The following is a 13,348-nucleotide window of genomic DNA, read 5'->3' on the forward strand; positions in this document are numbered from 1 at the left end:
TTACAAAAGTTCAAGAAAGAATAAGGGAATTGTTACTTAGCTCTAGTCCCACGGCATGAGCGTGCAGCCATACAGAAAATTTCAGAGGCACCCCCATCACCGGGTGTGCATCTCACACCAATGCCACACCTGCCCTGTGAAACCAGCCACAACTGACGCACAGATCAGCTAATCCCCAAACCCAAGCTTCCCACAGGACAGTGCCCGCGTGGTTGAACAAATAACACAGTTCTCCCGGGCAAGCGAGTGATAAAGTCGACACACGGCACAGGGCAAGCGTGACACACCCTCTCCCTACCGAGCTTCTGTGGCTCCGGCCACCTTCCCGCTCGCCTCCATCCACAGACGGTCCCGGCCGCTCGTCCACAAGTCGCTCCCCGCTGCTCCAGGCTCCCATGGTCCACAGAGCTTTAGTCCCAGGATCCCTAACGACGTAAGGAAGAGACACGGAGGAGTCTATCAGTTCAGTTTAGAGCACCCACTCAACAGAGCGGGAAAGAAGACAAGGAAAACGTGCCCCCTGCCCATAACTTACATTCTTCTCAGGAGGGGCGGTGCCTGTGACCCTTCCCCTTGAACCTGGGCTGGTTTACAACTGTTCTAGCCAACAGAGTTCAGCAGAGGAGGGCTTGTGTGGCTTCTGAGGCCAGGTTAGAAGACGCCATGAAACTGGAGGCTGGCCTTCAGATGCTCCATTTAGGCGAAACCAGACACCACGTCAAAAGTCCAACAGTGCTGCGTCTCCTGCACTGGTGCGTCGGGTACCAGCCTGGAAAAACCACACACACCTCCCGGCCCCCGACAGCCAGTGTCCACCACCGGCCATGCAAGTGAGCCACGCTGAGCGTCCAGCCCTATGGAGACCTCAGGTATCTGGCCTAGACAACACACAGGCCACCTCAAGCAAGAGCTTCCCCCGAGTCCTTCCCAAATTCTTATTCCACAAAATCACGAGGAGAGTTATATGGCTGGTGGTTTGGTTTTTTTTTTTAATTGAAGTAAGTTGATGTACAATATTACATAAGTTACAGGTGTACAATATGGGGATTCCCAATTTTTAAATGTTATACTCCGATACTCCAGTGTTCTTGCCTGGAGAATCCCAGGGACGGGGGAGCCTGGTGGGCTGCCGTCTATGGAGTCACACAGAGTCGGACACGACTGAAGTGACTTAGCAGCAGCAGCAGCATACTCCGATATAATTATAAAATATTGGCCGTATTCCCTGTGCTGTACGAGCTACCCTGTGGCTTGTTGTGGACATAAGAGTTTGTGCCTCTTGGTGTCCTTCCCTCTGTTGCCCCCCTCCCTTCCTTCTCCCCACTTGGAACCGCTAGTTTATTCTGTGTTTGTGTGTCTGCTTCTTTTTGTTATAGTCACTAGTTTGTCGCGTTTTGTCTGTTTTGGGGTTGGGGAGGGGGACGCTGCATCGGGTCTTGTTGTGGCTTCTCTAGTTGTGGCATGCAGACCTCTTTAGTTGTGGACCTTGGGCTTGGTTGCTCCACACTAGGCGGGACCTTAGTTCCCCGAGCAGGGATCAAACCTGTGTCCCCTGCAGTGGAAGGCAGATTCTTAACCATTGGACCACCAGGAAATCCCTGTTGTATTTTACCACAAGTTACTAAGTTTTAGGGGTGGTTTGTTACACAGCAATGGTAACAAACAGATTTTGGTGCTGGAGGTGAGGTGCTCAATATGAAAACTGGTCTTAGACATGTAGGACTGGCTTTGGGACTGAGCCAAACAAAGCTCAGGCGACTGGAGGAGACTTGATAATAGTCTGATGGACCTCAAAAGAGGCTGTCGGTGGTGGCTTAAAAGGAGAATGAGGGAAATGCTCTTGGAAAAAGGAGGAAAGCCGACGCTTGTTATAAAGTGGCAAAAAGTTCAGCAAAATTTTGTGCCTCCCACTTTCCAGTTTTTAATTTATTTTATTTTTAAAAAATGTATTTGGCTGCTCTAGGTCTTATTGCAGCACGTGGGATATAATTCCCTGACCAGGGATCGAAATCTAGCCCCCTGGATTAGGAGATCAGAGGCTTAGCCACTGAACCACCAGGGAAGTCCCCCATTTTTTAAACAGGAGTATCTATAAGCATCTATAATTCTATAAGATATCTATAGATATCATATAGATATCTATATCTATAAATATCTATATTATGTATATATCTACTATAGATATCTATCAGTTCAGTTCAGTTCAGTTGCTCAGTCGGATATCTATAAGTATTCATAAATTATCCCATGCCCAACACAGTAGTTTGAGTGGAAAGCAAATCACATGATTCTTTAATTCACAGATCTTCAGAGAGGCACTGTACTCAAGAAAGCTCATTCATAAAGCCTATTCTGGTTGGGGACCCAGATTAGATGGCAGGATCCAGCCTTGGACTCTGTGCTGTATGAGATTTTAGTGGGTCAAGAGATTTCAGTGGATTCTTGGGAGAAGAGGAGCACTTTGCATGTAGGAGAAATGTAAATAATTCATGACAAGAGGGTGGACTATGGTCATTTGAAAACACGGTCCCAAAATTTTTGACACTGCTCTCATTGAGAAGTGGGGTCCACTCTCCCCTCCCCTTGAATCTGGGCAGGCTGATACAGATTCAGTAGTGGAATCGTGAAAGTGACCTTGTGTGACTTCTGGTGTTAGGGCAAAAAGAGCAACTTCTGCTGGGACACTTCGGGGACCCTGCCTCTGGGTGAAGCCAGCTATCATGACCCCCTGAACCTGCCAGGTGGAGAGGTCAGGTGGAGGTCTTCCAGAAGACAGACCCAGCTGAACTTTCAGACAAGTCAGCAGTAACTTCTCAGAGCTGTTATGACCATTAAATAAGTTAACATATGGGAAACATTCCTGAAACGTGCCTGGCACATGCTAAGTGCTGTATGAGTGAGTGTTGTTATTACTTATCATGGTGGAAAACCAACAGAAAATGCCTAAACGGAAAAGAAAGGACACAGAGCCATTTAATTATTTCTAGATATGGGTGTAAATACCAAAGTAATTAGGTAAAAATGGTTGCCTTTGAGGAAAAGGGAAGAAAAGAAGAAATAAGAAATTGCTTATCCCTCCCAACAAAACAGCAGAAGTGGTTGATTCTTGTGTGCATTATAACTCTGAGAAAAATTAATAATAAAGAAAGATGAAAAGTGAGAAGATGTCAAGCCATGGATAAGGAAAATAGCCACTGTAGTTCTTGGATGGTGGAAAGCCAAATGGTTCTATAATGTTAGAAACAGAAGGTAGAGATCAAAATACCGAGTTCCAGCAGCACATAGAAGGTGTCCACAGAAGGAAAGACTTTCTGATTTTTACTTAATCCAAGACACGCTATTATGTTTTTAATCAGAAAAAAACATAATAGTTGGGCTGAGTAATGTCAGTACTGCTGCGGCACAGTATTCACTACTATTGAACGCAGTACTCTAGTCCTCCCTCTCTGCTGTTCACTTGTGGCACGCTGAATAATCTGTGAAGACTCATAGGCATAATGTACCTTTTTGTTTTTCCAAATTAAACCACTGAATATGAGAACACTGAATAAATTAAATCACTGAATATGAGAACACTGAATATGAAACACTGAATAAATTTGGGGGTTTAAAGCAAACTTATTCTATTAAAGCTCCCCTTTTGTCAATACTGCCATTCTCTTACAACTTTTATCTTCTAGGTAGTTTGGTTCTCGGAGAAGGCAATGGCAAGCCACTCCAGTACTCTTGCCTAGAAAATCCCATGGATGGAGGAGCTTGGTGGGCTGCAGTCCATGGGGTCGCTAAGGGTCGGACACGACTGGGCTACTTCACTTTCACTTTTCACTTTCACACATTGGAGAAGGAAATGGCAACCCACTCCAGTGTTCTTGCCTGGAGAATCCCTGGGACGGGGGAGCTTGGTGGGCTTCCGTCTGTGGGGTCGCACAGAGTCGGACACGACTGAAGTGACTTAGCAGCAGCAAAAGCAGCAGTTTGGTTCTTACCAGTTAAAACAATCAATCCCCTAAAAACTTTTCATAAAAAAAAGAAAAAGAATCAAAAGCTAACCAAATCAGCCAGAATATGAAATCACTTTATATAAAAATGATATTATAAGATAGTCTGACAAAAATATATAAAAATATGTCTCAGATTTTTAAAGAGAGAAATAAACTCATAATTTCAATTGAAAATGAAAATAAAATATAAAACAAATGTGCAGACATTTAAAAAATAGATCTATTTTTAAAAAGAAACCACTAGAAATCTTAAAAGTGAAAAACACAACCATCGACATAAAATATTCAACAAGTGGCATATGCTCAACACCCGCCATAGTCAAAGATAAAGTCAGTGAACTGAGAAATAATCTTGAGGAATTACTCAGAATGCGGTACAGAGAGGCAATAATGAACCAAAGAGACTTGGAAATAAAGTCGAGAGTCAAAGAGACATGTTAACCAGAGCTCCAAAACACACACAAGAATGGATGGCATGATCAATTAGAGACATTTTTTAAAATAGCACAGATACTTTGTGAGGATTAAAGAAATGTGTTCTCTGTGCATGTTGAGTATCAAGCAGGACAATTTTTTAAAATAAATTTCACACAGTGAAACTTGAGAACATTAAGGATAAAGGGACAATAGTAGAAGAAAAGATAGAAGAAAATAAAAGATACATTATCCACCAAGAAATTTCAACAGACTTCTTATCAGAATAGTAAATGCCAGGGTAATAAGGTAATAGTGTCAAAAGTACTAAAAGACATGTCTGCATAGGTACTATTAACATATCTCGAGGAGTAAACTGAGACACTAGTAGCTTAACCAATTTTCTCAAGATTCCACGGGTGGGATTTAAACCCAGAAGCCTTAGCGCCAAAATTCTTAGTGATGGAACTGCCCTGCATTTATAGGAACATAATAATAGAACAATTATTAATAGACTAATAGAACATAATAAAAGAAAAGTTCACCAAGCAACAACTAGACTAAATATTTAACAACAGGAAATGACAAAATTGTGGTATGGTCACATAACAGAGGGCTTCCCTGGTGACTCAGATGGTAAAGCGTCTGCCTGAAATGCAGGAGACCCGGGTTCGATCCCTGGCTTGGGAAGATCACCTGGAGAAGGAAATGGTGATCCACTCCAGTACTCTTGCCTTGAAAATCCCATGGATGGAGGAGCCTGGTAGGCTGCAGTCCATGGGGTCGCCAAGAGTTGGACACGACTGAGCGACTTCACTTTCACTTTCACACAACAGATGACTGAACACTGATTGAAATGAATAAAATGTACCTATACCCATGCACAGGGATACATCTCTAAAATATAATGTACCCTCGGCCAGAAACATGCATCTAGACCTCTGAACCCTTCAGCTAAAGAAGCACTGAAAGACTGATAAAAATCATTAATGGCGAGGTCCAATACTTTTCTTCTGAAAAATTTCCTCCAGGGAAGTTTACCTGTGTTACATCTTTTCAACAATTTTGAGGTTTGAAGGAGAGAAAGAAATAATAGAGTCTATTGTTTAGACAACAGAGAATGTTTAAGGCATCTTAAGTTTAATAGGGTAACAATCTAATCATACCTATAGAAGTAATGTGAACAAATGAAGCTCACAGTTAATTCAAAATCCACCTGATCCTTTTTAGAACTGACCTCTTCTCAGTCTTGATTAGAGCCACTCATATATAAATTGTGACTGATCCTCTTCTGTTGATTTATGATAGAGATGCAACAGATTATCTTATAGTTGTCAGGAACAAGGAAAAGTGGAATTTGAGAGTGAAGTTAAGGTTATTCCTAAGGACTTATGTGTGTTCAGTTGCTTAGTCATGTCCAACTCTTTTTGGCCCCACGGACTGTAGCCCACCAGGCTCCTCTGTCCATAGAATTCTCCAGGCAAGAATACTGGAGCAGGTCGCCATTTCCTCCTCCAGGGGATCTTCCCAACCCAGGGATCAAACCCAAGTCTCCTGCATCTCCTGCATTGGCAGGCAGGTTCTTTATTACTGTGCACCTGGGAAGCCCCAAGGACTTACATTAGGAAGCTAAAAATACTTGACAACAATCATCCATAGGATTATCTCACATTGACAGACAGTCCTTAGAATCTCAAATATTTCTTTAAAATGAATAATTTTGTCATAATATCCCTAACTGACCTGAGGAAAGGCAACCAATGCAAATGCGGTAGCTTTCCCTCAACTATTCAATGACTAGACAAATAAATACTAAACTTTTGAACTTAGAAAGGGAGTTTTACGTTTGGATGGTTGAGACTAGTTTATTAACAGTCTAACTGATCTTCCTGTCTGGAATCTTGTTTCTCTCAAGTCTGCGCTAAAACACAAGGGCTAAAATGACACATGTATTTATGACATGTTCTCCTCACATCACATGCCCCAAATAATGTCCATCTTCTCAGCTAGATTCGAAGTTTAGTCATGGCAGGGACTGCCTTATTCATCTTCAGAGCTCTAGTGTTTATGCTTGATTCAAAAAGTGTTCGCTTGTAAAGCAATTATCCTTCAATTAAAAAAAATTTTTTTAAAAAGCGTTTGCTGACTAAGCAAAACTCAAATACCTGGTGATAATTAACGCTAGAGGGCGCTAGTAGGTGGTGTCGGGTTTTCTTTTTGAGATGAATTTTTAGAATCCCTGAATATTTGAGAAAAGAAATTCAAGAGCACAGGGCATTTAGGCCACAGAAGCAAGCTTACTAATTGACACACTCACACGGGGACCTGGGAAGAGATACACCAGGTGTACTACCCAAAGAGCCTCCTGTGAAATCTTGCTGTTAATAAAATGTCCCTCTCTGAAAAATCCCTTTCTGCAAGATGTGAGAACCCAAGGTTGAATTTATGACATTTTATGGGGTCAGTAACTCTTTCCAATTTTAGAATCTGCCCTTTATAAAAAGATACGACTCAATTGTTCCCTGGTGAAATTATAAGACAATTATGCACAGACCTAAAATAATCTGAGTATGAAGGTTTCTTACACTTTAATGTAAGAAAAGCTCATATAATTTTTTTTAAACTAAGGAACCTAAGCAGAAGTGATTTTAAAACATTTGTTGAGATGAAAGTTTTAAAATTTGGCTTTGGTGCCAAGAAAACATCTAGCTACACCAATATCTAAATTCTCTAAATATTTCCTGGGAAATGTAAAGCCCAGATAAGTAATGAATTACTCTACTCATATGGACTCAGGGATTTAGTGTTATATGGATCAACTTTTAAATCCCTTTCGGAAACAGAGGATTCTAATTTTTTTTTTTTTAATTGTGGGTGGGCTAAGTAACCAGGGAACAATTCAATTTAGCAAATATTTATCATATGCCCCCTATGGACCAGGCACAGGATTAGGAATTATTTTTTAGCTACAAAAATACTCATGGTGCATCACTGGAAAATTAAGAAGGTGAGTAAGAGCACCCATAATACAACCATCCAACGATAGCTGCTATTAATACTTTGATGTGCTTCAACCTAAATTTCTTCCCTGACATTCCCTTAAAATCTAAGTTTTTAAACTTCATTATGAACAATTTGTTTTTTCCATCTAGCATTTTACACAATTTTTCTCAGGTTACTAAAAAGCTTCCTAAACAAAATTTTAGTCTTGTGTAAAAATATACAGATTTGTAAGGCTTTGTTAAAAATTGTCAAATTAACCTACAGAAAAGTTGCATCAATCAACACAGCCACCAATAAAATTAAAAAATACTCATTTCCACATATCTTCATTAGTGGCTATTAGGATTGCTTTAAATTTTTGCCAGGGGACTTCCCTGGCAGTCCAGTGGTTAAGACTCCAAGCTTCCACAGCAGGGTGGATGGGTCACATCTCTGGTTGGGGAACTAAGATCCTACAAACTGCAACCAGGAAAAAAAAAAAAAAAACCGTCTCTGTTTGCACATCACAGAACAGCATATCTGGGAAATGCTAGAAAATCAAAGATAAAGCAATCCAAACAATAAAAGAATTCCATAAGATAGCAGGATATAAAATTAACACGCAAAAATCAATAGCATTGACTTCAAGGTTCTTGTCTGACATGTAAAAAGCTTGGAACTCATCACTCTCAACTCCCAACCTCACCAAGGGAAAAAAAGCTGAATGCACTGCTTCTCAGACCCATCAAAGAACTAAGGTCACAGGGCAAGCTGCCACCCTGAAAACCGGAGGGACAGACAGGCAGATGCAGAAAATCACAGCTACCAAGGAGTGGAGCGGCACCTGGGGTCTTGCAGGAACACCTGAAACTAAGAGACTGGTTTCTAGTCTGAGCGTGGGGTGCTCGAGAGAGAACCTCCTGAAAGCCTAGGCTTAGCGACACCACACTCTCCTGCATTTTACCTCCAGGAGTCCCACCAGGTCCTCAGAGGGAACAGAAAGCAACCACTTGGAGATAAGCTCAGAGCACTCGGTCCTCCTCAACAGCCTGCCCTCAAGAGAAAATATTTTACCAGACCTGAGGAAAGGGAAATACCCAACCCCAGCCCACTCTAGTTTTCCTCAATGAGGACGGGGTGAGGGGTGACTTGTGAATGTCACAGCTCAGGGCTCCTAAAAGACTGGGACCAAGTTTCCTCTCTTTCCGTGCTTAACCACCACATCGCCAGTTCTCCTGGAGAGCGCAACTGAAAGAGCTGCAAACTTCAGACTCTAGTTAAGCATCAGTGTCTAGGGACTTCTCCACTGGCCCAGTGGCTAAGACTCTGAGCTCCCAATGCAGGGGGCTGGGTTTGATCCCTGGTCAGGGAACTAGGTCCCACAGGCCACAAGGAAGAGTTCACAGGCCAGTTCACAGCAAAGATCGAAGATCCGCATGCAGCAGCTAAGACTCAGCACAGCCAAATAAATTTTTTTAATATATTTTAAAAAAGAATCAGTCTCTAGAGAAACCTAAAGACAACTGGGGAGACAAAAACAAGGACATGAGAAGACAGTTTAGCCTTGGAAACCATAGCTACAGCAAAGAGTAAATACAGCCAACTCCCAGAGAGATTAACATGACATCTCACTCAAAAGGCCTACTTACCTCAGTTTCTTTTACCCAATATTATATCATAATATATATCATTTGCTGTTCAGTCACTCAGCAATTGTCTGACTCTTTGCAGCTCCATGGACTGCAGCACACCAGGCTTCCCTGTCCTTCACCATCTCCTGGAGCTTGCTCAAATTCATGTCCATTGAGTCAGTGATGTCATCCACCCATCTCATCCTCTGTCACCCTCTTCTCCTCCTGCCCTCAATCCCAGCATCAGGGTCTTTTCCAATGAGTCAGTTCTTCACATCAGGTGGCCAAAGGATTGGAGTTTCAGCATCAGTCCTTCCAATGAGTATTCAGGACTGATCTCCTTTAGGATGGACTGGTTGGATCTCCTTGCAGTCCAAGAGACTCTCAAGAGTCCTTGCCAACACCACAGTTCAAAAGCATCAATTCTTTGGGGCTCAGCCTTCTTTATGGTCCAACTCTCACATCCATACATGACTACTGGAGAAACCATAGCTTTAACTAGATGGACCTTTGTCAGCAAAGTAATATCTCTGCTGTTTAATATGCTGTCTAGGTTGGTCATAGCTTTTCTTCTAAGGAGCAAGCAACTTTTAATTTCATGGTTGCATATAAGATAAAGCAAATGTATAAAAATGGTGATGTTGTTGAGATCCAGTTCTCACTACAGAAGAAATTCATACAATATGGAATATGGGAAGCTCAGAAAGAACTCTGCAGAGAGTGGAGACAGTGATGTAAACTCCTTTTTTAAATGTACATATACGTAGATGATATCTATATGTATCTGGTAAGTGTTCACGTGTATGTCTGTGCATGTGTTTGTGTATATGTGTGCAGATACATGTCTCTGTCTCTCAGGACTATCTGCTGAAACAGCTAAGAAGCAAGGTGAAAGTGAAAGTCACTCAGTCACGTTCAACTCTTTGCAACCCCGTGGACTATACAGTCCGTGGAATTCTCCAGGCCAGAATACTAGAATGGGTAGCCGTTCCTTTCTCCAAGGGATCTTCCCAACCCAGGGATCGAACCAGGTGTCCTGCATTGCAGGCGGATTCTTTACCAGCTGAGTCACAAGGGAAGCCCAAGAAGCAAGGTACCCCAGTAGTGATGAGCACCCGGATCCCAGAGCAAAAAACAAGAGGACCTCAGAAAATGGCGAATTCCAGGGCCGACAGAATGGGTATCAGATGAGCCTGCAGTGCCACGTAACGCCAGAATGTAAGGAGATCCTTTGTCAAATATAGTGGAGGCATGTCATGAAAATCAAGTTGAAAGGGCTCCTACTGGCCACATCTGGCATAAAATTTGAGCCCCCAAATAGTATCGTAACGAATTAGAAATCACTCCAAAATAGGGATTCATGAGTTTATAACAATGATAAATAGAAAAATGAATGGTGAAAAAGTGCTGAGGGCCACCTGGTTAAAGTGGAGGGGATTCTACAGCTGGAAATCTGTCATTCTGCAACCAGGGTAGAAAGGGGATCGGTCAAGAATCACCAGTGGATGAATGAGGAAACGGATGTAATGGACACACACAATGGAATCTTAGCGAGGAAAGAGAGTCTGACACCAGATCCAACGTGAATGAATCTCGAAGACATGACGCTAAGCAAAAGAAGCCAATCACTATCAGACAAACGATTCCAGTTATCTGAGGTTTCTAAAGTAGTCAATTCACAGAGACAGGAAGCAGAATGGTGGTTGCCAGAGCCTGGAAGGATGGGGTCATCGTTTAATGGGTACGGTTTCAGTGGTGCAAGATGAAAGGAGATCTGTGGGTGGATGGTGGGGATGGCCGCACAACAGTTTGAATGTACTTAACACCACGGAGCTGTGCGCTTAAAAATGGATACAATGTAAATATCATGATACGTATTATCACAATTAAAATATATAAGTTTTCAAAAATAACCATCACTAGATGCCAACATCAGAGGGAAATTTTGATGAGGAACAGGATTTTTCATTTTTTGAAAATGGCTCCCCACAGATTGTTTATTAGTTGTAATGACTAAATCTGGCACCAACCTGATGATTAAAATTAACTTTACCAATGAGAGACAACTGGACATCATGTGTCTACAGGTGTGACGCCCTTAGAAGGACACAAGAAACATCAGACAAACACAAAATGGAAAATGTTCTATCAGCAAAATGGGAGGGGAGGAGGGACTGAATTCTCTAAAACTGTCAAAGTTATAAAAAACAAATAAAGACTATGGAAATGGTCCAGGCTAAGAGAAGCTAAAAATACAAGTGAAACCCAACAAACTGGAATACTAGCTCAGCTGATGAAACTGGAATTATATCAACAAAAAGGTATCAAGTTGATAACTGTCCTGTGTGCCTCTGTAAGAACATATTCCCGTTCTTAAGAGATACAGACTTAAGTAGTTAAGGGCCATCATGACATAGAGAGCTGACCTGCAAATGACTCAAAAAAAAAAAAAAACCTGGATATGCTTGTGTGTGTCCCCTCAGCACCTGGCACCTAATAGGAACTCGATGAATGCTTGCTGAATGAAGGAAGAAACTGGTTGGAAACTGTTTTTTTTTTTTTTTTAACTTAAGTTACTTGTAAATAGAAACATTGACTTATTTGTCTTTCACTTTGAACTAAAGTTTCCTTTTTACTAGGAACGAGGAAGTGAACTTGGGCTTCTCTAGTGGCTCAGACAGTAAAGAATCTGCCTGAAACGCAGGAGGCCTGGGTTCAATCCCTGGGTTGGAATCAAATAACTGGTTATCTTAGTCAGCATGGGCTACTGTAATAAATACCATAGCCTGGGTGACTTAAACGAAAGACATTTATTTCTCCCAGTTTCAGAGGCTGGGAAGTCCAAGATCAAGGCTCCAGGAGATCTGGCTCCTGGCGAGGGCCCTCCTCCTGGCGATGGCCAGCTTTTTGCTGTGTCCTCACATGGCAGAGAGAGCATGCTGGTCTCTTATCTTCCCATAAGGACACTAGTTCCAACATGGGGGAGTCTACCTTCATGACCTCATCTCAACCTAATCGCCCTCACTGCACCACAAACACATAATTAGTGCTGTGATGGTTTCCTCTAATTTCTCTTCCTAGTTCACTTCCTGTGCTTAGTCGCTCAGTTGTGTCAGACTCTTTGCGACCTCTCTGTCCATGGGGATTCTCCAGGCAAGAATACTGGAGGGGTCGCCCTCCTCCAGGGGGTCTTCCCAACCCAGGGATCAAACCCAGGTCTCCTGCATTTCAGGAAGATTCTTTACTGTCTGAGTCACTAGGGAAGCCCAAGTTCACTTCCTGCTGCTGCTGCTGCTAAGTCACTTCAGTCGTGTCCGACTCTGTGTGACCCCATAGACGGCAGCCCACCAAGCTCCTAGTTCCTAGCAAAAATGAAACTTTAGTTCAAAGTGAAAGACAAATAAGTCAATGTTTCTATTTACAAGTAACTTAAGTAAAAAAAACAACAACAACAACAACAACAGTTTCCAACTATTGCCTTTAGTGGAGTTTACTATTAGCCTTGGGTTCTTTGCATGAATGTTATCCACCAAGACATAACTCATTTGTCCAAAATTTTTTCATTCTTCCATGTTCCTTTCACAGAGGAAACCAGTTCAACGGTAAGTAAGAATTGAGGCAATTCACAAAAAGAAGTGCAGTTAGGGATTCCCTGGTGGCTCAGTGGTGAAGAATCCATGGGTTATATCCCTGGCTCAGGGAAGACCCCACACGGTGAGGAGCAACTAACCCCTTGGGTCACGACTACTGAGCAAGCCTGTGCTCTAGAGCCCGGGAGCTGCAACTACTGAGCCCACACACCCTAGACACTGCTGCCCTGCAACAGAAGCAGCCACTAATGAGAAGCCTGTGCGTCATCAACTATGGAGTATCCCCCGCTCTCTGAAACTAGAAAAAGGCCCACACAGCAGGAAGACCCAGGACAGCCAAAAACAAATAAATAAAGTGATTTTTAAAAAATAAGCGAAGTGAAGTCAGATGTAGCAGCTGAGAGCCCTGATAACTAGCCCGAGGCTTTGGATCTAGTTGTGCCTGAGGTCTCCTCCGTATTCCAGGCTCCCTAGCTCTTTCCTGAGATTCTCTCTCTGTCGTCTTCCTGTGCCTTCCTCTTTCTGAGCCTACACACAGTTTTGTCACTTGCAGCTGAGAGGATCTTGACATAGAGGTTATCGTCATGAGCGGCACCGTGAGTGACAAGAAAATGAAAACTTCTACAAAAAGTCAGAGTTGTGGGAGTTCTCCATCGGGGAAGATCTGAGGAAAATGGCATTTGAGCACATTCCTAATGTGTTAAATCTTTGGTCACTGGAAATAGCCAAG

At 42.4% G+C, this 13,348-nt stretch overlaps 1 non-coding gene across 1 annotated transcript; it reads left to right on the forward strand.

Annotated features, from left to right (window-relative positions):
* Positions 1-5,033: 5,033 nt before the first annotated feature.
* On the forward strand, positions 5,034-5,105 carry TRNAF-GAA (transfer RNA phenylalanine (anticodon GAA)). The gene has a single exon. It is a non-coding gene; the product is annotated as a tRNA-Phe (tRNA).
* Positions 5,106-13,348: the final 8,243 nt, after the last annotated feature.

The sequence above is a fragment of the Moschus berezovskii genome, chromosome 13 (assembly GCF_049115385.1).
Source record: "Moschus berezovskii isolate FMDL1 chromosome 13, NW_MosBer_1.0, whole genome shotgun sequence".
Classification (NCBI taxonomy): Eukaryota; Metazoa; Chordata; class Mammalia; order Artiodactyla; family Moschidae; genus Moschus; species Moschus berezovskii.